The sequence below is a fragment of the Paroedura picta genome, chromosome 10 (assembly GCF_049243985.1).
Source record: "Paroedura picta isolate Pp20150507F chromosome 10, Ppicta_v3.0, whole genome shotgun sequence".
NCBI classification, from domain to species: Eukaryota; Metazoa; Chordata; class Lepidosauria; order Squamata; family Gekkonidae; genus Paroedura; species Paroedura picta.
Window position 1 is genome coordinate 25,646,726 of NC_135378.1, and position 27,741 is coordinate 25,674,466.

At 46.3% G+C, this 27,741-nt stretch overlaps 2 long non-coding RNA genes across 6 annotated transcripts in view; one reads left to right on the forward strand and one right to left on the reverse strand.

The window, feature by feature from the left end:
- LOC143819749 (uncharacterized) overlaps window positions 1–8,919 on the reverse strand; it is a 36,533-nt gene extending 27,614 nt beyond the window's left edge. For 3 of the 4 annotated variants that reach the window (XR_013225078.1, XR_013225077.1, XR_013225075.1), the window contains exons 1-3: window positions 8,799–8,917; window positions 7,839–8,177; window positions 6,349–6,453 (exon numbers count right to left, since the gene is read on the reverse strand). This is a non-coding gene — a long non-coding RNA (uncharacterized LOC143819749). Of the gene's footprint in view, window positions 1–6,348; window positions 6,454–7,838; window positions 8,178–8,798 lie in introns of all 4 variants that reach the window. The other variant, XR_013225076.1, reaches the window with a different exon arrangement.
- LOC143819750 (uncharacterized) overlaps window positions 1–27,741 on the forward strand; it is a 79,855-nt gene that overhangs the window by 3,173 nt on the left and 48,941 nt on the right. The window contains exons 3-4 of one of the 2 annotated variants that reach the window (XR_013225079.1): window positions 4,726–4,812; window positions 14,343–14,372. This is a non-coding gene — a long non-coding RNA (uncharacterized LOC143819750). Of the gene's footprint in view, window positions 1–4,725; window positions 4,813–5,563; window positions 5,663–14,342; window positions 14,373–27,741 lie in introns of those variants that run through there. The other variant, XR_013225080.1, reaches the window with a different exon arrangement.

Sequence of the window (27,741 nt, forward strand, 5' to 3'; positions counted from 1 at the left end):
CTCTGTTGGAGAGAGATTATACCCACTTTGCAAGACTTATGACAACTCTGTCTTGCTGATTTTAAAGATTTCATTGTTTCATTAGCAACTCCCTTGTGCAGCCTGGGCAGGGCTCTTGCTGTTGTTTTGGCAAGTTGCACAACAGAGACAAAATGTATTTTTTGACAATGAAAATGATACAATAGGTTGATAATTGGTTTGACTCTTCTACAGGTGCTTTTAATTTTTATGTTTACATGTCTATCCTTCTCCTTTTCAAAGATTTTAGGGTGTTGTTTCTAGTCTAACACAGCCATTCTCAACTTCTTTATCATTGAGAAACCCCTGAAATGTTATTCAGGCTCGAGAAACCCCAGAAGTGGCACAATCGTGCAGAATATGGTTGGGAAGCAGAGCTGTGTTCATGCTCACTTAATGCCCCTCCCCTTCCCACCCCCTCCAGGTCGATTATTGGCCATTTTGGGTGGGAGAGGTTGGTATGACCATATATGGTCACATTACCAGATAAATGGCCTAGCCTTAACCAGGGTCAGGGCTTTTTCGGCCCTGGCCCCAACCTGGTGGCATGAGCTCCCAGAAGAGCTGAAGGCCCTGTCAGTGTTGTCAGCATTCTGCTGGGCCTGTATGATGGAGCTCTTCTGCCAGGGATATGGTTGAGGCCAGGGCAGGGTCTCAGTGTTACCACCAGAGGATTTCTCAATGTGTGTTAGACCAGGATCTTCGCTCTCTGTGAAAGAGCTTTTGACTCATGTGCTGAACGGGGGGGGGGGGGGGGGGAGATTGGAACTCTTATTGATCGCTATCTGGTTAATGTATTAAGGGGTGTTTTTAGGGGCTTTTTTGTGTTTTATGGTGTTGTAAACCGCTGCAAGACTTTTTGAGAGCGGTGGTTGTTGTTGTTGTTATGTGCGAAGTCGTGTCCGACCCATCGCGACCCTATGGACAATGATCCTCCAGGCCTTCCTGTCCTCTACCATTCCCTGGAGTCCTTTTAAGTTTGCACCTACTGCTTCAGTGACTCCATCCATCCACCTCATTCTCTGTCGTCCCCTTCTTCTTTTGCCCTCGATCACTCCCAGCATTAGGCTCTTCTCCAGGGAGTGCTTCCTTCTCATGAGGTGGCCAAAGTATTTGAGTTTCATCTTCAGGATCTGGCCTTCTAAAGAGCAGTCAGGGCTGATCTCCTCTAGGACTGACCGGTTTGTTCGCCTTGCAGTCCAAGGGACTCGCAAGAGTCTTCTCCAGCACCAGAGTTCAAAAGCCTCAATTCTTTGACGCTCGGCCTTCCTTATGGTCCAACTTTCGCAGCCATACATTGCAACTGGGAATACCATAGCTTTGACTAAACGCACTTTTGTTGGTAGGGTGATGTCTCTGCTTTTTAGGATGCTGTCTAGATTTGCCATAGCTTTCCTCCCTAGGAGCAAGCGTCTTTTAATTTCTTTGCTGCAGTCCCCATCTGCAGTGATCTTGGAGCCGAGGAAAATAAAATCTGTCACTATCTCCATTTCTTCCCCATCTATTTGCCAGGAATTGAGAGGGCCGGCTGCCATGATCTTTGTTTTCTTGATGTTGAGTTTCAAGCCAACTTTTGCACTCTCCTCCTTCACCCGCATCAACAGGCTCTTTAGTTCCTCTTCACTTTCTGCCATTAGAGTGGTATCATCTGCATATCTGAGGTTGTTGATATTTCTCCCTGCAATCTTGATCCCAATTTGTGACTCCTCTAATCCCGCCTTTCTCATGATGTGCTCCGCATACAAGTTAAATAGGCAAGGCGACAGTATACAGCCTTGCCGAACTCCTTTCTCAATTTTGAACCAATCCGTGATTCCATGTTCAGTTCTCACTGTTGCTTCTTGACCTGCATATAAATTTCTCAAGAGACAAATAAGATGCTCTGGTATTCCCATCTCTTTAAGAACTTGCCACAATTTGTTGTGCTCCACACAATCAAAGGCTTTAGCATAGTCAATGAAGCAGAAGTAGATGTTCTTCTGGAACTCCCTAGCTTTTTCCATGATCCAGCGTATGTTGGCAATTTGATCTCTAGTTCCTCTACCTCTTCGAAATCCTGCCTGTACTTCTGGAAGTTCTCGGTCCACATATTGCTGGAGCCTAGCTTGTAGGATTTTGAGCATAACTTTGCTAGCATGAGAAATGAGTGCAATGGTGCGGTAGTTTGAACATTCTTTGGCATTGCCCTTCTTTGGGATTGGAATGTAAACTGACCTTTTCCAATCCTGTGGCCATTGCTGAGTTTTCCAAATTTGCTGGCATATTGAGTGTAGCACTTTTACTGCATCGTCCTTTAAGATTTTGAATAGTTCAACTGGAATGCTGTCACCACCACTAGCTTTATTGTTGCTCAGACTTCCTAAGGCCCATTTGACTTCACATTCCAGGATGTCTGGCTCCAGGTCAGTAACTACCCCACTGTGGTCATCAGGGATGTTAAGCTCGCTCTTGTATAGTTCTTCTGTATAATTTTGCCACCTTTGCTTAATCTCTTCTGCTTCTGTGAGGTCCCTACCATTTTGGTCCCTTATCATACCCATCTTTGCATGAAATGTTCTCTTCATATCTCCAATTTTCTTGAAAAGATCTCTGGTCCTCCCCATTCTATTGTTTTCTTCTATTTGTTTGCACTGTTCATTTAAGAAGGCATTCTTATCTCTTCTAGCTTTTCTCTGGAATTCTGCATTCAATTGGGTGTATCTTTCTCTTTCTCCCTTGCCTTTCACTTCCCTTCTCTCCTTAGCTATTTGTAAAGCTTCCTCAGACAGCCATTTTGATTTCTTGCATTTCTTTTTCTTTGGGATGGTTTTAGTTGCTACCTCTTGTACAATGTCGCGAACCTCCGTCCATAGTTCTTCAGGCACTCTGTCTATCAGATCTAATTCCTTAAATCTATTTGTCACCTCTACTGTATATTCGTCGGGGATATGATTTAGTTCGTACCTGAGTGGCCTAGTGCTTTTCCCTACTTTCTTCAATTTAAGCCTAAATTTTGCAACAAGAAGCTCATGATCTGAACCACAATCAGCTCCTGGTCTTGTTTTTATTGCCTGTATAGAACTTTTCCATCTTTGGCTGCAGAGTACATAGTCAATCTGATTTCTGTGTTGACCGTCTGGTGATGTCCATGTGTAGAGTCGTCTCTTGGGTTGTTGAAAAAGAGTGTTTGCTATGACCATTGTATTCTCTTGACAAAATTCTACCAGCCTGTGCCCTGCTTCATTTTGTACTCCAAGGCCAAACTTGCCTGTTATCCCAGTTATCTTTTGGCTTCCTACTTTAGCATTCCAATCCCCCATAATGATAAGCACATCATTTTTTGGCGTTGCTTCTATAAGGTGTTGTAGGGCTTCATAGAACTGATCAACTTCATCCTCTTCAGCAGCACTGGTTGGGGCATAGACCTGGATCACTGTGATGTTGAATGGTTTGCCTTGGATTCGAACTGAGATCATTCTGTCATTTTGGGGATTGTATCCCAAGACTGCTTTTCCTACTCTCTTATTGATTATGAAGGCTACTCCATTTCTTCTGCGAGATTCTTGTCCACAGTAGTATACCTGATGGTCATCTGAATTAAATTCACCCATTCCTGTCCATTTTAGTTCACTGATTCCTAAAATGTCGATGTTCAGTCTTCTCATTTCTTGTTTAACCACGTCCAGCTTGCCTTGATTCATGGATCTGACGTTCCAGGTTCCTATGGAATAAAAATCTTTACAGCATCGGACTGTCTTTTCGCCACCAGTTACTTCCACAACTGAGCGTCCTTTCGGCTTTGGCCCAGCCGCTTCATTCATTCTGGCGCTACTCGTACTAGCCGTCTGCTCATCCCCAGTAGCATATTGGACACCTTCCGACCTGAGGGGCTCATCTTCCGGCGTCATATCGTTATGCCTATTGGAACTGTCCATAGAGTTTTCATGGCAAAGATACTGGAGTGGTTTGCCATTGCCTTCTCCAGTGGATCACCTTTTGTCAGAGCTCTCAGCTATGACCTGTCCGTCTTGGGTGGCCCTGCACGGCATAGCTCATAGCTTCACTGAGCTACGCAAGCCCCCTTGCCACAACAAGGCAGCGATCCTTCAAGGGGGGAGAGCGGTGGTATATAAATGTAAAAATAAATAAATAAATATTGAACACATTTTAAAAGATATACAAATTAATTAACTCCCACCTATTAAGGAACCCTTCCAGGGCTGTCAAAAAAAGTCCAACCTAACAAAATGTATACTATGCCCATAAATGCCACCTCCAATTAGAAAGCCCATGTCCACAAACTGGTCTTGTCTAAGCCATTTCTTCGCTGTTCAAATTTTGGTTCTGGCTTTTGGGCCTAGTCAAGTTCCTGAAGACTCCTCTTGGAGAAAATAAGGTCACACTGACTTCTGATTCCCAGAGAAAGAAGGGATGAGATGGATTCAGATGCAGGTGCAAATGAGATTATGGGCCTGAGAGATTTAAGGCTAGAGATCCAGAGGGAGTTTTGCACATTACAGCTCATAATAAGCACAAGGAACCCTGCAAAGAAGGGTAAGTTGCTTGACAGTGATTATGTGCTAGCTGCAAGAGTAGGTGGTCACATGTCTTAGCAATACACCTGATTGCCCCAATGAGATCAGGCCAGCTGAGGTTAGTCAGGCTAAAGCAAGACCATTAATTCCACATGAAGGTCCTTCCTTTCTTCCTGTCTCCTTTTGACTGCAGATTGGGCCTTCTGCAACCAGAATACCTGCTTCTAGGATGTTGGACCTTTGAGAGCTCTCCGGGTCCTGTACCTATACATCTGACCAGGTAACATCTGGGTCAAACTACTAAAGGCTGAATAAGTATCCCAGAATAGTTACTTGGTTTTGTGATTTTCTTCCCAGGCTTGCACATTTTTAAACATTTTGAACCTTGCTAATTATAGTCCTGTGGTGTTATTTGGGCTTGGGGGCTTCAGTCTAAACCTTATTTTGGCTAGAGCCACCAAAGTAATTCTGTCATCAAGAGCTCGGGTTGAAATACTTGGTCACTTTGGGAGTGGAGCCAGGAATGGGAAGGAGTTGAGTTAGGGGAGGACCTCAGTAGAGTGTAATGCTATGGAGTCAACCCTATAAAGCAGCAATTTTCTCCAGGGGACCTGATCTCTGTTGCTTGGAGTAAAACCAGGGAGTCTCAGGTCCCACCTGGAGGCGGGCATCCCTATGAGATGTCAACACATAACATAATGGGAAGTATGATACTTGTATGAACCTCCAACAGCATTCAAGACCCAAGAATTCTTCTAGTTGGTTATTACATTGATAGTAATTTATGGATAATTAAAACTCATTTTAAGAGTTTTTAAAAATTTGATGTTGTTTGAGGTTTGCCCATTTAACCCTTTGGGGGGGATTTGGTGAGTCTCTCCCCCGCCTTTCTTTTTAATACTGTGTAGGGTTTTCAATGCAAGAGGTGAATAGAGGTGGTTTCCCATTGCCTGATTTTGCACAGCACTCCTTGACTTTTTGGTGGTCTCCCGCCCAAGTACTAACAAGGGCTAACCCTGATTAAATCTTAGCTATCAAGAACTGGCTACCTAGAATGTTCAGGGATGAACTGATGAAAGAATTCATGCACAAATTCTCGGCAGCCCACCTTGAACCCATAGTAACGGTAAGCTATTATTACTATTCATAGTAAGCCAAGAATAGGAATAAACATTCCGCACTTCCTTTCGTGTCAGTGTCTCCCTGCTAGTTTTGGTACCCCAAGGGGTCATTTAGACAGTCCTTCATTGGTGGAATGGAAGGAAGCAACCAAGCTGCCCTCCACTGTGGCAGGAGTGAGCTTCAGCACCCCAAGCAACTTTAGGACTGAAGTTGCATCCAGCTCCTGCTCAAAGTTGCCTTCTCTCTGCTGTCAAACAGCCCTTGGGGGAATGCCAGAAGCAGCCAGACTGACATTCCTCCATCATGCCCATATGCCTCTTCTACAGAGAGCTCCTCTCCCGCCAGCTTTTCTTGTGGCCCTTGCTTGACTTGCTCCTTGCAAAGAAGTTTATTCCTTCTTATTGATGTCCTTTATTTGTTTACAAACACTTTCAAACCAATATTAACGGCCATGAGGGCTAGAAATGGTATTTTTAAAAGAGAACAGTGAAATTCTAACTAGGCCAAATTCTGTCCCCAGTTCTGTGCTTTGCTGCAGCTGCGGTGGGATTACAGAAGTTACATCGGCCTAGTTATTGCGGTTAAATACACTTTGATAACAAAAACCAATGCAGCACCTTAAATACTCTACCCTAACTTTTCCTAGGCCAGAGCCTTGTTTTGGTCAGATGGAGGAAAAGCACAGTGAACGTACCTTCTCACTAGGTGGCAATGTTGTTCCAAGCAATTAATGCTGACAAATGGTTTCACGCCAGCTTGGGAAATACAGTGGGTGCTGTCAGAAGAATAACCTCTTGTTCTGTTCAGGAGAGATAGACAGGAAAAGGCTGCAAGCACAGGGGGAAGGAACTGGGCTACGACGCCCTACGATATAGTGACCCCGCACAGCGTGCCTTTGAACCGTCTGTTTGATTAACAAAGAGGCGTTACGGTTGGCCTAAGGAAAGCGGTCCTCCGTTTTTATCTACTGCCAAGAATGTCCACCATTGTTCCCTATAGGCTAGCATGCCCTCCATTTATACCTATGGCTTTGCATATGTACAGTTGTTCTTTATGGGGAAGCACGTGCACTATTGTATCCTCTGGGCAAGCATGTCTGGCAGTATAAGCAATGAGCAAGCATGTGTACCATTGTTCCCTATAAGCAAGCATGGACTCCATTTGAACCAATGGGCAAGAATACCTACCACTGTCCCCTGTGGGCAAGCATATCCTCCATTATTCCCAATGGGTAAGCGTGGCCCTATTGTTCCCTATGGGCAAGCATGTCCTCCATTTCAACCAATGGGTAAACATATCCCCCCCCCCTTGTTCCCTATTGGGAAGCATGTCCTCCATGTTAACCTAGGGGCAACCATGCCTATCAATGTCCCTTATGGGAAAGCACATAATTCCTTTTAATCTATAGGGAGGCATGTTCCCTAAGAGCAAGCATGTCCTCCATTTAACCAACGAGAAGGCATTCCCACCACTGTCCCCTTGAGACTATCCTTCATTTTAAGCGATGGGCAAGCATGTCCTCCATTTTGAACTGTGGTTAAGCAAGCCACCACTGTAACCTATTGGCAAGCATATCTGAAATTGTTCCATATGGGCAAACATCATTTTTACCTATGGCAGGATTTCTCAACCAGCATTTTGTGAAACCCTGGAGTTTCTTGAAGGCCCCACTGTTCTCTGTAGGCCATCTGTCCCCAAACTTGGAGTGCCCAACAGATTGAACCATAATCCATGGAATATCTGACGAGGAAAAGGAATCTGGCTGCTAACAATCCAGATTCATGTTTTAAAACACATTATTTTCTCCTAATGCCCACTAAAAGTGTAGAGAGCGGGGGAAATATTTTTAAGCACCATAGATGAAAAACACGTCAGCAAACTACCTGTAGCTTTTCTAAATTTCTCCACAAACCATTGGCATTAAAAAAACAACACAATTCCATCATATGAGAAGATAACACCCCCCCCCCCCCGAAACTTAATGTGCTGTCAGTTTTAGGGCAATTGACCCCTGAACAAAAGACCCTGTCCCATTGTTATCTCCCTAGGTCTCTCCATGGATCAGTATTTGGTAGCCATGGGTCAGATTTCGTATCTTTTGCCTTCCTCCCATTCCTTCCTTCAGCTGGTGGCCCCACCCCATCAAAACCCAGCCCCCACATGCAAGATCACATCCTTTCTTACCTGCCATTTACACTTCTGAAAGCATTTAGTTATACACAGGCATTTTTTGATCTGTATTTGGGGAATTCATTGACATTCACCACCTCTGAGGATGCTGAGGTGATGATGCCGGCAGACTCTGCTCTGAGCCCAACTGTCCTCTGCAACATCTTCTAGAATTTTTCATCGCCATGGATGCCAGAACTCTGGCCATTGTGATGCTGGTGGCTCCTGATGAAAACGGCAGATCAGAAGAGGCTGGACTCTGGGCTCCATGTCTGTGGGAGGGAATGGCTGGATCTGGGCCTGGCCCAGGAAGGAGCTGTTGTGTCCTGATAAGACGAATGAAGAGGGGCTGAGCTGGAAATGGAGAAACAACAGCTAATCTTCCCTTGGCCTTGCGACTAGGAATATAGATATCATAGAGCCCAGGTGCTGAGACTTCTGCATTTTTCATTTTGTCTGTTGCCTCATTACTATACATGCTTAATAAGTTGTTTTTGTACGTTGCCCCAACAATGGAAATTGTTAAAAAGTATTTGTTGGAATGTACTCACGTTTCAATGTATCAGGGCCATAAAATATCGCCCAAAATTCATGTATGTAGGGACAGATGTCAGAGTCCTTTATGACAGGGGTAGTCAACCTGTGGTCCTCCAGATGTCCATGGACTACAATTCCAATGAGCCCCTGCCAGCAAATGCTGGCAGAGGCTCATGGGAATTGTAGTCCATGGACATCTGGAGGACCACAGATTGACTACCCCTGCTTTATAATATCCAGAGACTTTTTTTTAAATTTCATATATGCAGCCAAAATTTGGGGGAAACACTTATTTCTTCCTGCACAGTATTTTTCTTTGCCCTTCCAGCCAGTGTTCCCCACCCAATCCAACCTCAGTCACCTTATTGGCCATGCACTAAGGTGTACCCATTCATCAATACCATTCAATTCCACACCCAAAACCATGGCCTATCTTACCTCCAGCAGACTTGTTTTGAATTTGTATACAGGCACATTTGTGGATTGAATACCAAAATCTACAGTCTCGCTAAGAGCTCTAGTTGCTGCAAATACAATAATTGCAAACTGTCTTCAGAGCCCAACTGTTGTCAGAAGTTCCTTGTAGAATGTTTCGTTGCTGTGGTTACTGGAATTCTTTTCATTGTGACATCAAGGCCCACATTCAAGCAATGCATGAAGAGGTCGATGATCTTTGGGATCAGAAGCTTGTGGACCAGGTTGTTGGAATCAGAACTCGGCAGGGAAAGGATTTTTTTTTAAGTGGTTAATCTTTTGCATCAAGCCTAGGAATCTGAGTAGAATACAGGGACCTGTGTATTTTCTATTGTGTACAGGCCTTGGCTATTTGTACGTGATAGATCAATTTGACTAAGACTAAGAAATCAAATTTATAGAGTACACATCTTACTGTTCCTAAATAACTAGAAATACTAGAATGCATAAAGCCTAATCTATCATTGGAAGGCAGAATCACAAAACTACTTTGGCCATATCATGCGATCCAATTTGTTGGAGGACGGGTCAATGGTAAAAGGAAATCAGGCCAACGAAGAACACAGTAGTTAGATACCATCAAATTGGACACTGGCCAGAGCATTATACAACTAAAAGAAGTGGGGCAAGACCAAGACGTATGAGGAAAGGTTGGGGGAGCTTAGTCTGTTTAGCCTGGAGTGGAGATGACTGAGAGGGGATCTGATAACCATCTTCAAGTATTTAAAAGGCTGCCATGAAGAGGTTGGAGCAGAGTTGTTCTCTCTTGCCCCGGAGGGACAGACCAGAACCAACGGGATGAAATTAATTCAAAAGAAATTCCATCTAAACATCCTGAATAAGTTCCTGACAGTCAGAGTGGTTTCTCAGTGGAAAGGCTTCCTCGGGAGGTGGTGGGTTCTCCATCTTTGGAAATTTTTAAACAGAGGCTAGATAGCCTCTTTTCTGATGGAAAGGCTGATTCTGTGAAAGCTCAAGGGGTGGCAGGTTACAGTGGATGAGCGATAGGGTTGGGAGTGTCCTGCATAGTGCAGGGGGTTGGACTAGATGACCCATGAGGTCCCTTCCAGCTCTATGATTCTAGAAGAAGTGGAGCCATAGGATCTCCAAGACTGAATGGTTAACATCATCATCAAATTCATTTTTATCTGGTGTGTGAGTTATATTTGTTTTTAACACAATTTATATGGCATTTATATACGTATCACATGTAATTTATACCCATGTGTGTACAAACAACATGCAATACGGTTTTATCGATTCACAATATTGAACAGCATATACATTTTAATGAGAAATTTCAGTGCAAAGAAACAAAATGGTGACAAAACAAAGAACCAGAGGCTCAGCTCTTTGACCGGAAAATCCTTGTTTTGATTTCATTTCTCCCTTGAGAGGTGGAATCAAAACAAGGACTTTCAGGTCAAAAGGGCAAGGATGAGTAATTGAAAATAAGCCCTGGCTGTGACTTGTCAGACTGAAGGCTTTGGGTCACCACTCTCCAGGTCATGGTGGCAGATCTCCCCGGATTACAACTGAGATCCGGATAACAGATCAGCAATCCTGGACAAAAAGGGGCCCTTTGGGAGGTGATCTCTGTGGCATTACACCCCATTTGAAGTCCCTCCTCTCCCCAAACCCCACCCTCCTCCAAAATCTCCAGAGCTGGCAACCCAGGAAGGGAACCCCACCAGATGGGCTGTCTCCTTCACATCTGCAAAGCACCTCCCTAGCTGCTTGTGGGCTTAGGGGGGTCAGAGTCAAACAAGCCGTTCAGAATTGCCTTCCGGAGGAGTTGCTCCGTGTACGGACAAGAAAGTCAACCAGAGGTTGCTTAAGCAAGCTCTTTGACACGCCTACTCATCAGCCTGGTTTGCTGTTGGAACCAGTTTCCAAGGGTGTGTCTGAGATGGGTTAGCACAAAGAAAGGCACCCGACCTCGGGTCAGGAACTTAACGATAAAGTGTATGTCTTGGGGCACTTACTTAGGGATTCTTCAGCGGGCTGGGAGGCGACGCCCTGCTGAAGCCGATCCAGCTAATCTGGTTCATCAGGTCAAAATAAATGGTGTGTCCAACCCCACCCACTATCCTAACTTTTTTGAAGCAGGAAAAAAGGAGCAGCGTGTCGCATGCCTTGGAACAGGCTGTGACAGCAACCTGATGCTAGTTGCAGCTAGCTGCAGCTGCCGGGTCGTAATGAGATGAATGCCCAGTTCACTGCAGCGGTAGCAGATAGACCCGGGGAAGTCTGTCTTTGCATTTTTGCTTTCCCAGACCTTTGCAATTAGTTTTTTATTAACTTGGGTTTCCCAAAAGCCCCTCCGTAGCACGGCGTTCCACCAGTATCTAAAATATGCCACTGATTACAAGGAAGAACAGAAATAATGCACTGGGATAACCCAATCTGTGTATATTGCAAGAAATAAAGACCAAGATGATCTGTGTATGATTTCTTTAATGTCGGATCACTTTGTTTTCATGGAAAAGAAGACTGAGAGTCAGTTGGTTTTTGCAGAGCATGTGTGAGTTTCATTTTTAAAAACTTAATCAACTGTCATTATCAGTTTCATTTTAAAAACTTCATCAGCTGTCATTATCAGTTTCATTTTTTAAAACTTCATCAGCTGTCATTATCATCGGCTCTCTCAGCTAAAACAAGTCCCAAATGGTTTTTGACTCCCCGATTTAACTGGGGTTGCAAAGTGATCTGACACAGATGATCTTGGACTTCTAAAGAACCTTTATTCCTTCCAATATATATGGCTTGAGTTATCCCGATGCATTAATTTGATTTTGTTTAAACCGTGTTCTCCTCGTCCGTTGTTAATTACTGATTTCTATGGCGGTGGGGTCTTCGGTAAGAACCAGGAATCATCTTTAAACTTAGCCGTAGCACTTTTCTCTGCCCGAAGGAGTTTCAAAGCGGCTTACAATCACCTTCCCTTCCTCTCCCCACAACAGACACCCTGTGAGGGAGGTGAGGCTGAGAGAGCCCGGATATTCCTGCTTGGTCAGAACAGTTTGATCAGTGCTGTGACAAGCCCAAGGTCACCCAGCTGGCTGTACCTGGGGTAGCGTGGAATTAAACCTGGCTCGCCAGATTAGAAGTCTGCGCTCCTAACCAGAGGAAGTCCCATGACATCACAGTCATGTAACCAGAGGAGGAGGAGACAGTGCTTAGAGATCCATTTCTGCTGAAAAGGAATCCTCTGTACTACTTAGTGACTGTGATAAGTAGGGTTGCTAGCCCTAACCCCAAAGCCACCAGCAGGGGATCCAGGGGCGTAGGGTTGTCAGATCCATGTTGGGAAACTTGTGGAGATGTGGCAATGGAGCTGGGGGGAGCATAGACCTCAGTGGAGCACAATATCATAGAGGCCATCCTCCAAAGCAGGATAATGGGTTTCTGTAGGCCTTATAATGAGCCTCTTGTGGTGCAGAGTGGTAAGGCAGCCGTCTGAAAGCTTTGCCCATAAGGCTGGGAGTTCAATCCCAGCAGCCGGCTCAAGGTTGACTCAGCCTTCCATCCTTCCGAGGTCGGTAAAATGAGTACCCAGCTTGCTGGGGGGTAAACGGTCATGACTGGGGAAGGCACTGGCAAACCACCCCGTATTGAGTCTGCCATGAAAACGCTAGAGGGCGTCACCCCAAGGGTCAGACATGACTCGGTGCTTGCACAGGGGATACCTTTACCTTTACCTTTTAGGCCTTATAATTTTGGAGGGTTCCCAGGCTTTGACACCTTCACATCTGCTGTGCTTCATGGAAGATTCAAGTGCTGGCCTATGGAGCCACATTGCTGTCCAGGTAACGCTAACATGACTGAGACAATTTCCCACCAATTTATTCCAGTGTGAATTTTATCATGATGACTGAAAGGGTATAATTACTCCCCTGCTAGGGCAACTGAAGCATTTGAACACCTCAGAATGTACAGAATTGCTCTTGACTGAATTCTGATTTTCCACAAGGGTTCTCTGATTTCTCCACTTCGATTGCATGTGTTAATGCAGCACAGTGGCAAAGGAACTTCCACGTAGTAAGTTTTTCCATAGGTTTCCTGTTCCACTCCTCTGGCTGTGGCCATTCCCCCCTCTGCTTCACCCTTCTGGGTGTTTTCTTTTTAATTGTGTCAAAAGCCACAATCTCTTCTTGACCCATTATGCATGGCAGCAGCCATACCAGGCTGGGGCAACATGCCCCAGTGCTTCCCATGTACTCACGGGAGTATGCAAGCTGCTCGGCATAGCGCACATGCTTGCGCAAAACGCCAGGGCTGGAAAGCCTAGCATGCTGCCCAGAGGCAGCAGCATTGGTGGGGAGCAGGGGAAATGGGGTCCCCACCTCACAATGGCAGGGAGAGGCATGCCACTCTCCCACCAAGGTGGGGGCGGGGGGACTCCCCGGCTAGCTCCGCGGAGCTGACAGGGGTGTGTGGTGTCCCTGCCCAATCCAGCCCCCACTGTTGCCCACGGCATCCCAGGGAACATGAAAAATTCTGTGTTCCCTTGCTGTGGGTCTTCCGGGGTGCTGTGCCAGGCTAGGGCTGGGATGGCGACAGTGTCATGCACAATCGGGGCTGCCCTGCTGCCGCCATCCTGGCTTTCCTGCCCCGTGCATAATCGGTCATTGAGAGACACCGTGTCTACCAACATGGCAAATAGTGTGGGGAAGTTTTCCAGGCCTCAAAATGAGAAAGAAAAAGGTTCAGGAAGGCTGTAAAAAGCTGTTGTGTGAAACAGTATGATAAACGAGAGGGACCATTGTTCTGATCCAGATTTGCCTACCCTCAGTTTGTTCTAAGCATTTAAGTATCAGGTTTGATGCCACAATATAATTAAACTGGCTTAAGAGGACCACACAAGTGTAGTCTTTGCACATGTGATCCCAGAGCAGAAAAGCGGAGTTCCTTTTCATTGCCAGTTGTCTTTTCCAGCCCCACATGGGTTAGTAAAGCATAATGGACAGGCCATTCTTTTGCATACTTGCCTGCCAGGGACATGGACATGTGATGGCCAAGAGCTGTGCAAAGAAATGCATGGAATATACACCTCCCAAGTACAATATTTTGCTAGGCGTGTCACCTGTGACATGTATAGCCCTCATGACGTAAACCAGTAAGATGGTTCTTAAAGAGCTAAGCCTAAATTAATTCAGGTGGGTAGTTGCGTTTGTCTGAAGCCGCAGAACAAAGTTTGAGCCCAGTGGCACCTGTAAGACCCATAAAGTCTTGTTTAAGGTATAAGCTTTTATGTGCATGCATGCTTCTTCAGATGCAATGAAATGGGAATTACCAGTCCATACATACATGTAGTGGGTGAGCAGTGAATTAGCATACAGAATAATGAAGATGTTTAACAGATTCAAGGACCAAACAGGAATAACAAGCTTAGTATATAAGGTAACTTGATAAGTGCTCGCCATAGAGTTCCTGGCAATTCTTGCATCTTCTGGTTTTACCATAGAATTTCCAGCAATTCTGACAACTACCTTTTGTCACTTCCAGGTAACTCTAGGAATCACCAGGAACTTTATGGTAAGAACTGCCTGTAAGCAGATGCATTTGTATTTTTGTAAATTTATTTTTCTTCCAGGATGTTGTCTCCTTTCCCACCCCTCCCACCAATTACTATGCACTGCCTAGCAACCCTATCATAATGGAATCGTAACATCTCTTTATCAAGACTGTGATGATAGCTCACTGTGTGAGCCCTAATTGTTTGATATCAAGGTGACTAATCGGAGAAATATTTGTCAGGTAGAAGCAGGGGTTGGGGGGATGGCTCTGCAGAAGCAGCAAGGGCTACAAATTTCCTAACTCGAACAAATAAAAACGATGAATAGTCACACAATCAAACTGGGAGGGGAGGTTGGGATGGAGCAAATCCCACCAAAATGTGGAGTCTGGTCTTCAGATATAAATTCAGTTCTAGTGGGAGACAGAATTTTCTGCATAACTGTATTTTCTGCGCAATTGTATTGCAAGAACAGAATGAAGCAAAAAAAAATTGAGCATTGTACGTAGCTTCAAAACTGATTTCGGCAACACCCAAAAAGTCTCTCAAATACAGGGTAACATCATAAGCAATTTCCTGACTGCTCAACATATATAATTTATACATGTATGCTGTTTAGTCTGTTCCAACAAGCCAATAAGAACAATTTCTGGTAATTATCCTATTATCATCTACCACTGAGGCTATTAGTATTTCTCTTTTAGTCACCTTCTTTATCTTTCTTCCATGCGCTATATATTTCTCGTATATTCCACCGAATCTGGACTTCTAGAGTGATGAAAATAAGTGTGTGCATGTACCAGTACTATAAAAGGGTAGCTGGAAGCCTCTCTAGAAGCTGAAACTGTTGTTGCACAGCCTGTCTTGGAGGGGTTTGAGTCCTGTTGACTGGAAGCAAAGCGGAGTATAAATATTTCCGGAAGAGGGCTAAGAGCAGTTAACAGTAGAAGAGTGCAAGGCCAGTACGGCACAGATTAGAGGACACAAAAATATAATGTGTTTATGGACAACTGAGATAAATAAGAATGAGGAGTTTGAGAACACTTTCCTCTTTTATTTTTTTATTTTTGCTGTTGTTACAGCTGCTTTATGACAACCCTGTAGGGCAGCCTCTTTCAACTTTCTTGCCACTGAGCAACCCCTACCTCCCAGGGTATCCGTTGTGGGGAGAGGAGGGGAAGATGATTGTAAGCTGCTTTGAGACTCCAGGTTCCACCTGCAGATCTACAAGAATTTGCCACCTCAGAATTGGCAACCCTCTCTACCGCCCTTCTTTCTTCTGTACCTGAAGTACTCCCTATACTGGTCCTGTGATGAGTAACCTGACAAGACACGTGACAAGATACACATAATAATCTGTGCTTCCTCCAGCCCTTGCTTATCAAGTTCCTGCTCCGGAAATCCTGCCGGTATTCAGGAGTTAGAGGCCCCACCTAATAGTTTGATAAGTGGAAGTATTTTGCAGGTTCCCCACCCTTTTGAGAGATGGATTCTACGGGAGACAAACACTTCTGGTCTGTTCTGCATGAGCAGGATTTTCAGCCTCTCTCTATTTCTCTCTGTGCTTCCTGCATCTCAGGTTATGTACTCCAATGCCAAACTGAGGGCCTGGGAACTGGGCCGTGCAGGTGTGTGCTTGGCTGGTCTCCCCCTCCCCTTGTTTTTTCTCAGGAAAACAATCTGTGATATGGTACAAAAGGGGGTTATGTCTATGGGACAGGGTATAATGGGGCAAGTGTTTCCTGACGTAATGGAGAGGCAGAGAAGGACAGGCCCCGATTTCTGCTGGTGATAACACACAGGATGTCAGGCTTCACAGAACTTTCTCCTGGCGGCTGTTTGGTGGAGTAGAGGTCACTGAATATGAAAGGCAGGTAGACAGTAGTTGCTTCCAGTGGAAGGTATCACGTTTCCAACTTCAGCCTGTTGTTTGTTTGGGCAGAAAGGGTGTTGTTGTTTTTAACCTTTTAGCGATATGGCTTGAAGGAAATTACTAAATTTTTTGATTATCCAATAGAGATATAGAAAAGATATACATCTTTAAATTACTTAAGGAATTTTTCAAAATTTAATATAAGTAACATGATCATGTACTTGGCAATAATGAGATAATGATTAATGGCTTAGAATGGTAGCAGAAAGACTTCATAGGAATTGGTATGAATGTCATCTCAGACTATTCGTATTTTTTTTTTGTATTTCTTATGCTCTTTTTGTTGTATGGCCTTTCATTTTATATGTTATTTAGTTTCTTAAAATAAAATTAAAATATTATTTTTTAAAAATGTTAATGAGATTTCTTTGAAATTGTGTTAGTTAAAGCCAGAGAACAATTCTGCTGGGCCTGCAAAGGGAGCTCTTCCACCAGGCATTTGATTGAGGTTCACCAAAACTAATATCTTCTATTGGGCCCCTGAGCCTCCCTCCCATCAAATGTCTTGAACTGACCAATTATGGGTCCGTCAGTATGATGTGGTTATGAATTTACTGTTCTCACTCTTTATTACCGTTCTATTGTTATTTATGGTTACCAACTCTCTCTGTATTGTTCTTATTCCTCTGCGTTTCATGTGAACCGCCCTGAGCCTCAATATATAAATATAATTAATTAATTAATAAAAAGTTGAATACCTTCCAAAGATTAGATAGCTGAATCTATAAAATTAGTAAGCTTAACTTTGCTGATCACTGTATAAGTCTCATGAACAGTTCACAATCCTCAACATCTTGGTTTGTACAGGTTTATAATTTTTGATGTCTTGCCAGTTAAATCAAGCTTGTGGTGACAGCTTACTCTCTATTGCAAAATCAAAGCTGACTGGATATGCTGAAAGATCTTGTAGTAATAGTGGAGCAACCTTAATGCAAAATCAGGGGTGGCACACAAACAGCCCTGCTGTATCAGACCAGTAATTCACCTAGTCCGCAGGGGCCAACTAGTTGCTTCCAGAGGATTATAGGAAACAAAGGCCAAAGTCTCATCCTGTTATTGTCCCTTAGAAACTGGTCTTCAGGCATGATCTGAATATATTGTCACTGTCTTCAAGGAAGTCATTGTTGAAGTCCAAATGCATGGTTAGCCCAGGCAATCTCAATTTCATCAGATCTCAGAAGTTAAGCAAGGCCGACTCTGGCTGGTATTTGGATGAGAGCCAGTTTGGTGTAGTGGTTAAGAGTGGCAGGTTCTAATTTGGCAAACTGGGTTTGATTCCCTGCTCCTCCTCCACATGCAGCCAGCAGGGTGACCTTCGGCTTACCACAGCACTGATAAAGCTGTTCAGACCAAGCAGTAATATCAGGGCTCTCTCAGGCTCACATACATCATAAGGTGTCTGCTGTGGGGAGAAGAAAGGGAAGGCGATTGTAAGCCACGTTAAGGCTCCTTCTGGTGGAGAAAAGTGGCATATAAGAACCAACTCTTTGACCATTTCCACATGGAGGTGCAAGCCTCACCTTTTTAAAAAAGGCACTTCCGCATTGATATGCAGTACTGCCACAACACAGAAGCATTTTAATTAAAAAATTAACACTTCCATATTGCTATGAAGAAACAGCAGAACAATACAGCATCTTCCCCCCTCCCCCCCTCTTTAGGGATTTGTGGTGTTTCAGACTCTATTTAAGTCTGGGTAGATCTGTGAGATGCTAGAGATGGGAACTTGAACCCGAAGAGTGATTTGGTTTAAACAGTGGCCTTAAAACCAAAGTGCACATCTGCCTGGCTGATCAGGAGATGGCTGCTTCATCATGTGCCCTCTTTCTTTCTCTGTTCATTCCCCACCGCCAGAAGACACAAACAGGACTGTGTTTTGCCTGGCTGATCCCAAAAAGACCATGGACACTTTACAGAGGATTTTATTTTACCTTTGACAGAGTAGTTTTGCGGTCCTGCAGCAACACGGGTGGCACCAATTAACAAAAAATCTTGGAGCAGGAAATGGAGAGGAGAGGGCAGGACAACACTACGCCTTTCCCCCTCCATATGGGCTTGCTCCTCGTTGCTCCCTGATGAGAAGTGTGATTGAAGGTGGCAAATCTGGTGGCAAATCCAGTTTTGGCCATTTCCCTTGTCCTCAGGCAAATCTGGCCAAGACTCGAGCCAGCCCTTGGACATCCTTGGAATGTAGATGATGTCATGTGGAGGGGGCTCTAAAACCTGCCAGCAACTGGAGGTGGTCCAGCAGAAATGGGTGGTAGTTCCTCCAAGGAACACTAGGGGTCATGATGCAGAGGCAGGCAATGGCAAATCACTTCCAAACATTACTTGCCTGGTTCCCAGACAATCCTTAACTGAGAACCTGGCAAAAGAGCTTCATCTTGCAAGCCCTGTGGAACCATGGGAGCTCTGACAGGGGCCTCAGCTTTTGCAGAAGCTCATTCTACCAGGTCAGGGCCAAGTCTGAAAAGGGCTGGCCCTGGTTGAGGCCCGGTACAATTCCCGCAGGCCAGGGATCACCAGTAGGTTTGTATCCACAGAACAAAGGACCCTGAGTGGGGGATAAGGTGATAGGCGGACCCTCAGATATGTAGGGCCCAGACCGCAGATGACCTTCAAGGTCAGTACCAAAGCCTTAAACTTGATCTGGGACACAACTGGCAACCAATGCAGCTGCCTCAGCACTGGCTGGATATGGGCCCAGGAAGCAGTGCTTATAACAATAAGCAATGACCTTTAGAATATACTTTGCCCAAGATATTGCGTCAAGACAGATCCTGCAGTTAAAATGTCTTGTTTCATTCTCTTTATCAGGCAAAAGACCATATTTGATTTACTAAAATTGTACTTTAACGTTTTAAAAAAACCTCTGTTGTTTAACTTTCTGCAGGACGTCCCACCACTACACCTAGCTATGAAGTTTTAAAACAGGATTTCTGACTGAAAACAATGGGTTTTTGGAAGCGTTCTTAGGAAACTATAGACATTGCTGGTTGAAAGGGTAGACAACAGGGGGCTCTCTGCTTTAGCCACGGTTTGGCAGATAAACCTGTTGTCAATTGGGAGGCTTAAAATTTTCCAATGCAGAATTTGCAGGGCGCTCGAGATATAATGAATGAATGATATTAACTGGTAGACTTGAGGTAAAGCCTTAAAAGCATGAAAGTTCGCAGAGTGCCTGGTTTGGCTAATAAGTGCTACATGCAGCTGTGTGCATGTGGTCAGAAAACAACAAACTAGGAAAAACACATTCTCCAAGGTTGTACTTAACTAATATAAGAATTATTTATTAATGTACTTAATGCTACACATAAGAAGGTAAACAGAAAATTCATAGAATCATAGAATCATAGAGTTGGAAGGGGCCATACAGGCCATCTAGTCCATACAGGCCATCTAGTTCCTATTCTAATATAAATAGGTGGATGGGGAGAGGTGCTGGAGGCATCTTTGCTCCCACCATGTTGCAGGCTTGCAGGCAGAAAGAGGAGAGAGGAGGAGGAAACAGGAACTTAGCCCTCTAGGGCAGTGGTCCCCAACCTTTCTGAGGTTGGGGACCGGCAGGGCATTGAGGCGCGGCCTGCGCCCCGCACCCGCGCGGGCCACGCCCCCGCATCGGGCCGCGCCCCCGCATCGGGCCGCGCCCATGGGCCGCCCCCCCCCCCGCATCGGGCCGCGCCCCCGCATTGGGCCGCGCCCTGCGAACCGCGCCCGCACAACAGCCGCGCCCACACGAGCGCGGCCCGGCCCTGATTCCCTCTCCCCGCCCTGCTGCAGTGAGAAGCTTCCCAGGCCGCAAGCTTGCGGCCGGGGAAGTTTTTTACTGCGGGGGGGCGGGGAGAGGGAGCCGCGGCCCGGCGCCATGGCCTTTGCGGCCCGGCACCGGGTCGCGGCCCGCAGGTTGGGGACCACTGCTCTAGGGGAAGGCCAATGAGTAAGAAAGGTCAGTGTTCCTATCTATCTCCCTAACTCTATGGTAAAGAGAGTTTCTGTCAGAGTCACAGCCAGGAGGCATCACGCAGAGAGTTGTTTCTAACAATTAATGCAAAGTCAGTGCAGTAGCTGAGGAGCTAAAGAATACTAGATGTCCTGGTTCCTAGCTTTTTTCAGCCTGTACCCCCTCTACCTTGCAATTCTGATGCAGGGTGCTGGGTGCAGCTCTAAAATGGCAGCTACAAGTGGTGGAGCCAGCCACAAAATTATAGTGGAAGAGGAGCAACAGGAGGAAGTGGGGGGTTGTGTCTTGCCTGTGGCATGGGACAGGGTTCCACCAAGTTCTGCCTGAAACAATGTTCAACAGAACTTTGCCCAATCCTGCCCAGGTGAAATTTCTGCTGGAATTCTGATGGAAGCCAAAATAATTTCATGAAGAAATACCTTTTTACTTCAGGTTTGGGCTTGACACAACCTCCTGCATTTAGTTTTAAAAGTTTTCTTGCTTCTTGAAGAAATCCGGTAGGAAGAGCAAAGTCAATGGTTTTTGAGCATTGCCCAAGTACCAGTCATCAAAGCTTTGGGAAAACTAATGGCCATCTTGGCTGGGAAGCTAGATATTGTTCCACCTTGACTGGAATCTGGCACCTGAATGAACAAAGACATTTAGGATTGCAAGAGGTAGATTATATCTTCCTGGAGATTTCAGGAAAGGATTCTTTGATCCACAAGTGGGTGGGAAAACTCTCTGTAGGAGAAGCTGTCAGATATGAACTCCATCTCAATAACCTCTATTGCCGGGTGGATCTGGCAGCCTAAATTAGGGTTGGGCGCTTCAGCGTCCAAAGCGGCCAATCGCGCCTGAAGCAGCCAGCGCCGCTGCACCTGCATGTGTGCGCCTACCGGCACACTTATGCCCGTGCCTCCGCCCCCCCCCCCCCGTGGTGCGGCCTCTGAGGTAATGGGTAACTTTTAAAATACTGTAACTTCTAAGTCAGCGTGCCTTGGAATAAGACCAGCTAGGGCATGTATATAGTGAGAAGAGTATTGCATGTTTACACCTCTCTTTTGCATTCCTTTCTGGATAGCAGGAGGCCCAGGCACTAGACTCAGCCTTAGAACAGCGACACCAGAAGGGAAGTTGGGAGTACTGGCCCTCTTGGTAGGTAATTCCTAAAATGTCCAGTTGGTGGCAGCATACTGAAGGATAAGAATGAGAGGAAAAGCCTTTGGGGGTTGGGTAACCTAGGTGTAAACTGCATGGAACTTTTATTCCAATCCCAGGTCGATTCAGTCCCTGCCCTCTACACAGAATGCGATTTCCGTTTGGATTTTGGGCAATTTAAATTTTCCTTCTGCAGCAAGAAGGATTGATCTGGAGTGACCCTACCTTTATTGTGCGATATCTTAGAGTGCTTTTAATGCTCAATATTTGTCAAATCCTGATTGGGAAAGCAAGCTCCGTGGTAGAGAACCTCTGATAGGCCACACCTGGTCATGTGACAAGCTTGCCTTAAAGGAGAAGCCCCTAATTTCTCTCAACTTCTGTCAGTCCTGGATTTTTTCTCCCTTCTCTGCCTTTTTCGATCCTCTCCCCCCCCTCCAAAAAAAGAAAGAGGCTCCCTGTTTGGTTCCTCTCCCCCCCCTCCAAGAAAAGAAAGAAAGAGGTTTGGCTCCCCCCCCCCTTCTGAACTACCCTAACTACGCGCAGAACACTTTCCTGTTTCAATGGGGGGGGGGAGGAAGACCCGAGTTCAAATCGATCTGAATTCAACAGGATTGACAATGGAATAAACAAAGTAAGTGCAGACTCTGCCCTAGTCTATGACATAGTAAGGTTGACACCCAGAACACCCAAATAAGGAACCCATTGTAAGAACATAGTAACTAGGCTCTTTATTAGAGTACTAGATGCAAAGCCCATTGTATTAAGGAATACAATGGGTTCTAGCATGGGTGCTGATAGCCCCGGCGGCCTTGCAGGGCTTCTGGAGGGACCCCCGCCACACCGGCTCCGCGGCCCCCTTTCCCCCACCCCCTTCCCTCCGAGGTCTGGACTTCGGTGGGGCAACAGGAGCAAGACGCCGCGGGCCTGCTCTTCTCGGCATTTCAAAGCCTTTCCCCCACCCCCCTCCCTGCCCAAGGTCCCGGCTTAGGTCTTCGACGCGGCAGCCCTGCTCCTTTCCCAGCAGCGAACCCTCTTCCCCCAGCCCCCTCACCTCCGAGTCCATGACAGGGCAAGTGGCCAATCCCGCTTGGCCCTGATCTGACATTCGGCTCCCGATTAGCCCCTCCAAGTTTATATCACGGACTTGCCCCGCCCCTTTCTCCGCCCACAATGCCGTTACTGTTTTATTTTTACCGCTCCACATAAGCGGTTTACAGGTATCATTATGGCAGTGTTTCCACCCCCCTCTTTTTTACAGTTATGGTCTACCTCTGCTTTTCCATGAGAGCCAGCTTGGTGTAGTGGTTAGGAGCTGCAGTACAATTCTAAACAGACTGATAGTCTTCTAAATCAATTGAAGCTAATTGGATGCAGCCAACCAATCAATCGATCCATCATTTACTGTGTCCATTGTGGAGAAAGAGGCTTGGCCTGTAGAACAACAAGGGAAGGGGGTGTCCAGTGATGTCAACAGCCATCCGGACTTCTGAGAAAGGCTGCCTTCCCCCTGGGGAGCTCTCACTTAACCCCAGGGTTTTCTGAAATCCTTGGTCTACATATTTTCAAAGCTATGTCTTTATTTAATTGAAACCTTTGTATACCACCTTTTGACCCAACTGGGGCCTTCAAGGCAGCAGTTTAAAAATATGAAAAAATCAACTTTACATCTTTTTTTTTTAAGAAACACTTATCCAAACAAATGCGGAGTGTAAGTAAGGGAATGGTGGACTTCCTTGCCTCCCACTGGTAGAAGATAATAATCGGGGGAGGGAATGGTGGATCTTCCAGGGGAGGAAATTCCTCAGTTCTGACAGAGAAAGTCTTGTCTCTGGTTGGCCCCTGCCTAGTAAAGAAATAAGACTGCCATATTTTGGTGAAAAGTTGTGCTTTTCCACGCTGTATCTTGGTGTTTCAACACTAAAAATATTCTGTCAGTACAAGGTTCATGTAAATGAATGGGCCCTGTGCCAAAGTTTGTTACCAAAGGAGCTGAGAAAGGGGAAGTAGAGAACAGCAAATCGTCAACCACTTAGAATGCAGAGCTATTGCAAGCCAGACTAAAGCGTCAGACTAGCATTTGCAGCCACACAGTGAGGATTCTCCATTTTATATACATTGCTGTTGTGAACAGAGAGGCATTTCTCCAGTTTCTATACCACCCCTTTCGAACCAGTCATCTCAAGGTGGTGTCCATCATTCACTGTTCCCCCTGCATTCTCTAATTCTGCACCACCAGACAGCTTTTTGAGGGCTCTTTAAAAATGTCAAATTGCTATATTTTTCATGTGGAAACACATCTTCTGACATGCTTGGGGAAACAGAAATCATTGATGATGAGATGTCCATCCATCCCTCCCCCCTGAGTGCACCAGAAGAGGCAGGGAGGCAGCCAACGGTGGTGGTGGAGGCTGTGGTGGCAGAGGTGGTAACAGTGGCACCAGTGGCAGCAGAGGCTATAGCAGTGCCAGTGGAAGCCCAAAAGAGGCCCAAAGGAGGCAGCTACAAGGCAGGCAGTTGAGGTGGCAAAGGGCCTCAGAAGATGGCTGGTGGTGGAGGTGGCATGAGCATCTCTCAGTATGTGCGATGCCAGTTGCTGTGCCCATTCCCTTTCATGGCCCTCCTGGCACAAGAAGGAAGAAGGGAGATGGTGCTGATGTGGGCAGGACATTCAAAATACATACCTCCCCACCCCAGATAGCATGGTCACATTCACAGGCCATGCTCTTCCAGAAAGATTGTAAACTATCGTGTTTTGAAAAGAGCATACCAAATAAATTACTGAAAATCAATTATTGAAATTTGTGCTGGAACCACCTGGCAGCCCGCAAGTGCCGTTCTGTTGCAATGTCCAAGATATCAATGTGCTCCTTGACTGTCCCAGGACTCTGTCTGGTAGTAGGCCACTCTAGGGCAGAGTCTGCACTTACTTTGTTTATTCCATTTTCAATCCTGTTGAAATCAGATCGATTTGAACTCGAGTCTTCCTCTCCCCCCCTCCCCATTGAGACAGGAAAGTGTTCTGCACGTGGTTAGGGAGGCTCAGAAGAGGGGGGGAGGCAAATGGAGACTCTTTGTTTTCTTGAAGGGAGGGAGAGGATCCAAGAAGTCAGAGAAGGGAGGAAAAAATCCTTTCTTTTCTTGAAGGAGGGGGGGGGGAGAGGATCGAAGAAGGCAGAAAAAAAATCCAAGACAGAAGTTGAGAGAAATTAGGGGCTTCACCTTTAAGGCTAGTTTGTCACATGGCCACCTGTGGCCAATCATGGGTTTTCTACCAGGAGAAGAGCCCAGTTTCAAAACAATGCGATTTTATAATATATTCAGGATTAAAAGCACTCTAAGATATCGCACAAGAAAGGTAAGGTCACTCCGGATCAATCCTTCTTGCTGCGGAAGGAAAATTTAAATCGCCCCAAATCTATGTAGAGGGCAGGAACTGAATCGACCTGGGATTGGAATAAAAGTTCCGTGCAGTTTACACCCAGGTTATGGCTCCCCAACCTTTTTGAGCCTGTTGCCACCTTCTGACACATTCTGACACAAGATGGTGGACGCCTCTACAAAATGGCTGCTACAGGAGACAGATCTATGCACATAGGAAGCTCAAGAACACTGGTGGCAGCTGCACCTAATTTTAATCTGTGTAGCCAATAAGATCTTTGGGGGCAATTTAGAAGCAGTGCTAGACAAGAGGCCCACCTAGGATTGCCAGGTCCCCCCCCCTCCGGCCACTGGTGGGGGATGGGGGAGTAGGGTTGATTGATCCACATTGGGAAACTCCTGGAGATTTGAGGATGGAGACGAAGAAGGACAGGGACCTCAGGGGCATACAATGTCAAACCCTCCAAAGCATCCATTTTCTCCTGGGGAATAATCTGTGTAGTTTAGAAAAGAGCTGTAATTCCAGAGGTCCCACTTGGAGGCTCGGATCCCTAGGCCCATCTGAACCCACCCACTTTCTAAAAACACTTGGTTGGGCACCAGGAAAGGTGTTCACAGACACTATAGCATACATGGGCATATGCTGACGGCCTCTTGACTACTCTTTCTCACCCTTTTTACCATTTTTGAAACATTCTTCAGACTTTGAGAAACCCCAGAAGTAGTGCGATGTTGCAGAATATGGTTGGGAAGCATTGCTGTGTACACGTCCACCAGGGGACCCTCCCTTTCCCACCCCTCTAGGCCCATCATTGGTCATTTTTCGAGGGGGGCAGGTGAATATGACCATGTATCCTCACATTGCCCAATAAATGTTTAACAAATTTTAAAAATATATTAAAGTTTAACTCCCACCTATTCAGGAAACCCTGCTGGAGAAAGCTTGAGGTAGAGAGACATTTCTCAGAGAGCTTCATGGCTAACTGAAGAACTGAAAATGGCCCTTCTGCTCCATTCATTCATTCATTCATTCATTCATTCATTCATTCATTCATTCATTCATTCATATACTGCCCTCCCCTGAGACTCAGGGCAGTTTACATAAAAGCACAGAAAACAGTACATGGAACTCAGCTTTTCACACATCATTAACATTAACATTAAACAGAGGTAACAGAATATAATGCAGCAAACAGGTCCAGAGCAGAACGCATGGGTGGATCTCTGGGAGGGAGGGAGCAGGGGCCCTGTAGATGTTTCTGGTCACCTGGTCTCAGCCTGGTGGAAGAGCTCCCTTTTGTAGACCCTGCAGAACTGTTTTAGCTCCATCAGGGCCCTGATCTCCTCTGGGAGCTCATTCCACCAGGTGGGGCCAGGACAGAGAAGGCTGTGTTTCAGGTTGAGGCCAGGCGGGCTTCTTTAGGACCAGAGATCATGAGTCACCACACCAGTGGTACATGTCTCAGTTACGCTAAATAGAGTACTTCATTACAAGTTTAGGAGCTGGAACCGTACATACAGAAAATGGAACCTCTGTTCCTACTTTGAACTGGAACGTCGACCGTGGTACTTTTTCTGACTGTTGTTTCTTTGGTTTCTAAGAGCAAAAAATGTATACCCTTAATGAAAGAAAAAGAATAAACCTCGAGGCAAAACCGCAATACAAGTTCCAGTGGCTCTAGAAAACAACAAATTATTATCTCACTGTAGTCTATTGTGTAAGCGGGACTGAAAGACATGAGAAATATTGGAATGTTCCAAGCTGGCTGGAGCTCAAGGAATTAAACCTTGAAACAAGGTTATCAGGATCGAAGTTCTGAACATTCTCTGTATGGTTGCCACCCAAGTCTGAAAGACTGAGAACTGGATATACTTATCAGGCATCTGATCATTTTTGCCCCTATTATTGAAGCATGTGTCTGGTCCTCATGATTGTGGCAGATAGTTTGGGCATGTGTAAACAAGGATAAATCCTAGTAGCTATCAGCAGAACACAATCCGAGCATTCGGTACAAGTCCCGGCAGGACCAGGGCTGGCATCGGAGCAGCAAGAAAGAGCGCCTCAACAGAATCTAAGAAGCAGGTTCAGCCGTCGTGGTTCAGAAGGGAAAGTTTAGGGGGTATCAGCATTGTGGAACTGTCACAGTGTAGTGCAGGGGTAGTCAAACTGCGGCCCTCCAGATGTCTATGGACTACAATTCCCAGGAGCCCCCTGCCAGCATTTGCTGGCAGGGGGCTCCTGGGAATTGTAGTCCATGGACATCTGGAGGGCTGCAGTTTGACTACCCCTGGTATAGTGGCTATAAGATAAATAATACGGTTTGATTTTTGTATCTCACTCTTCCTGGATGGTTTAAAACATCAATCTTAACACCGGGTAAGGGGTTCTGGGGCGGGATGTGTCCGTGATGAGGAAGGGTCCGGATTGGACCCATCCTCCGGACAGACAATCGGAGGGACCAATTGGCAGGCGCACAGCGCCTGCCGATTGATGCCTCCGATTCCCAGCCCCAGCAACTGCGAGCCGCGCGCAGCGCGGCTCGCAGTTGCTCCCTTTGCCGCCGGAGGGAAGCCGCACCAGAGGGAAGCAGGGAAGGAGGCATGGCGAGTCTCACCCGAAGGCTGGAGGCGGCCCCTTAGAGCAGTGGTCCCCAACCTGCAGCCCGCGGCCCGGTGCCCGGCCGCGAAGGCCATGGCGCCGGGCCGCAGCTCCCTCTCCCCGCCCCCCCCGCAGTAAAAAACTTCCCAGGCCGCAAGCTTGCGGCCCGGGAAGCTACTTACTGCGGGAGGGCGGGGAGAAGGAATCGGGGCCGGGCTGCGCCCGTGCAGGCCGTGCCCGCGCGGCCCAATCCGCAGGCGCGGCCCGCGGGTGCGGCCCGATCCGCGGGCGTGGTTCGCGGGCGCGGCCCGATCCGCGGGCGTGGCTTCCAGGCGCGGCCCGCGGGCGCGGCCCGATGTGCGGGCGCGGCCCGCG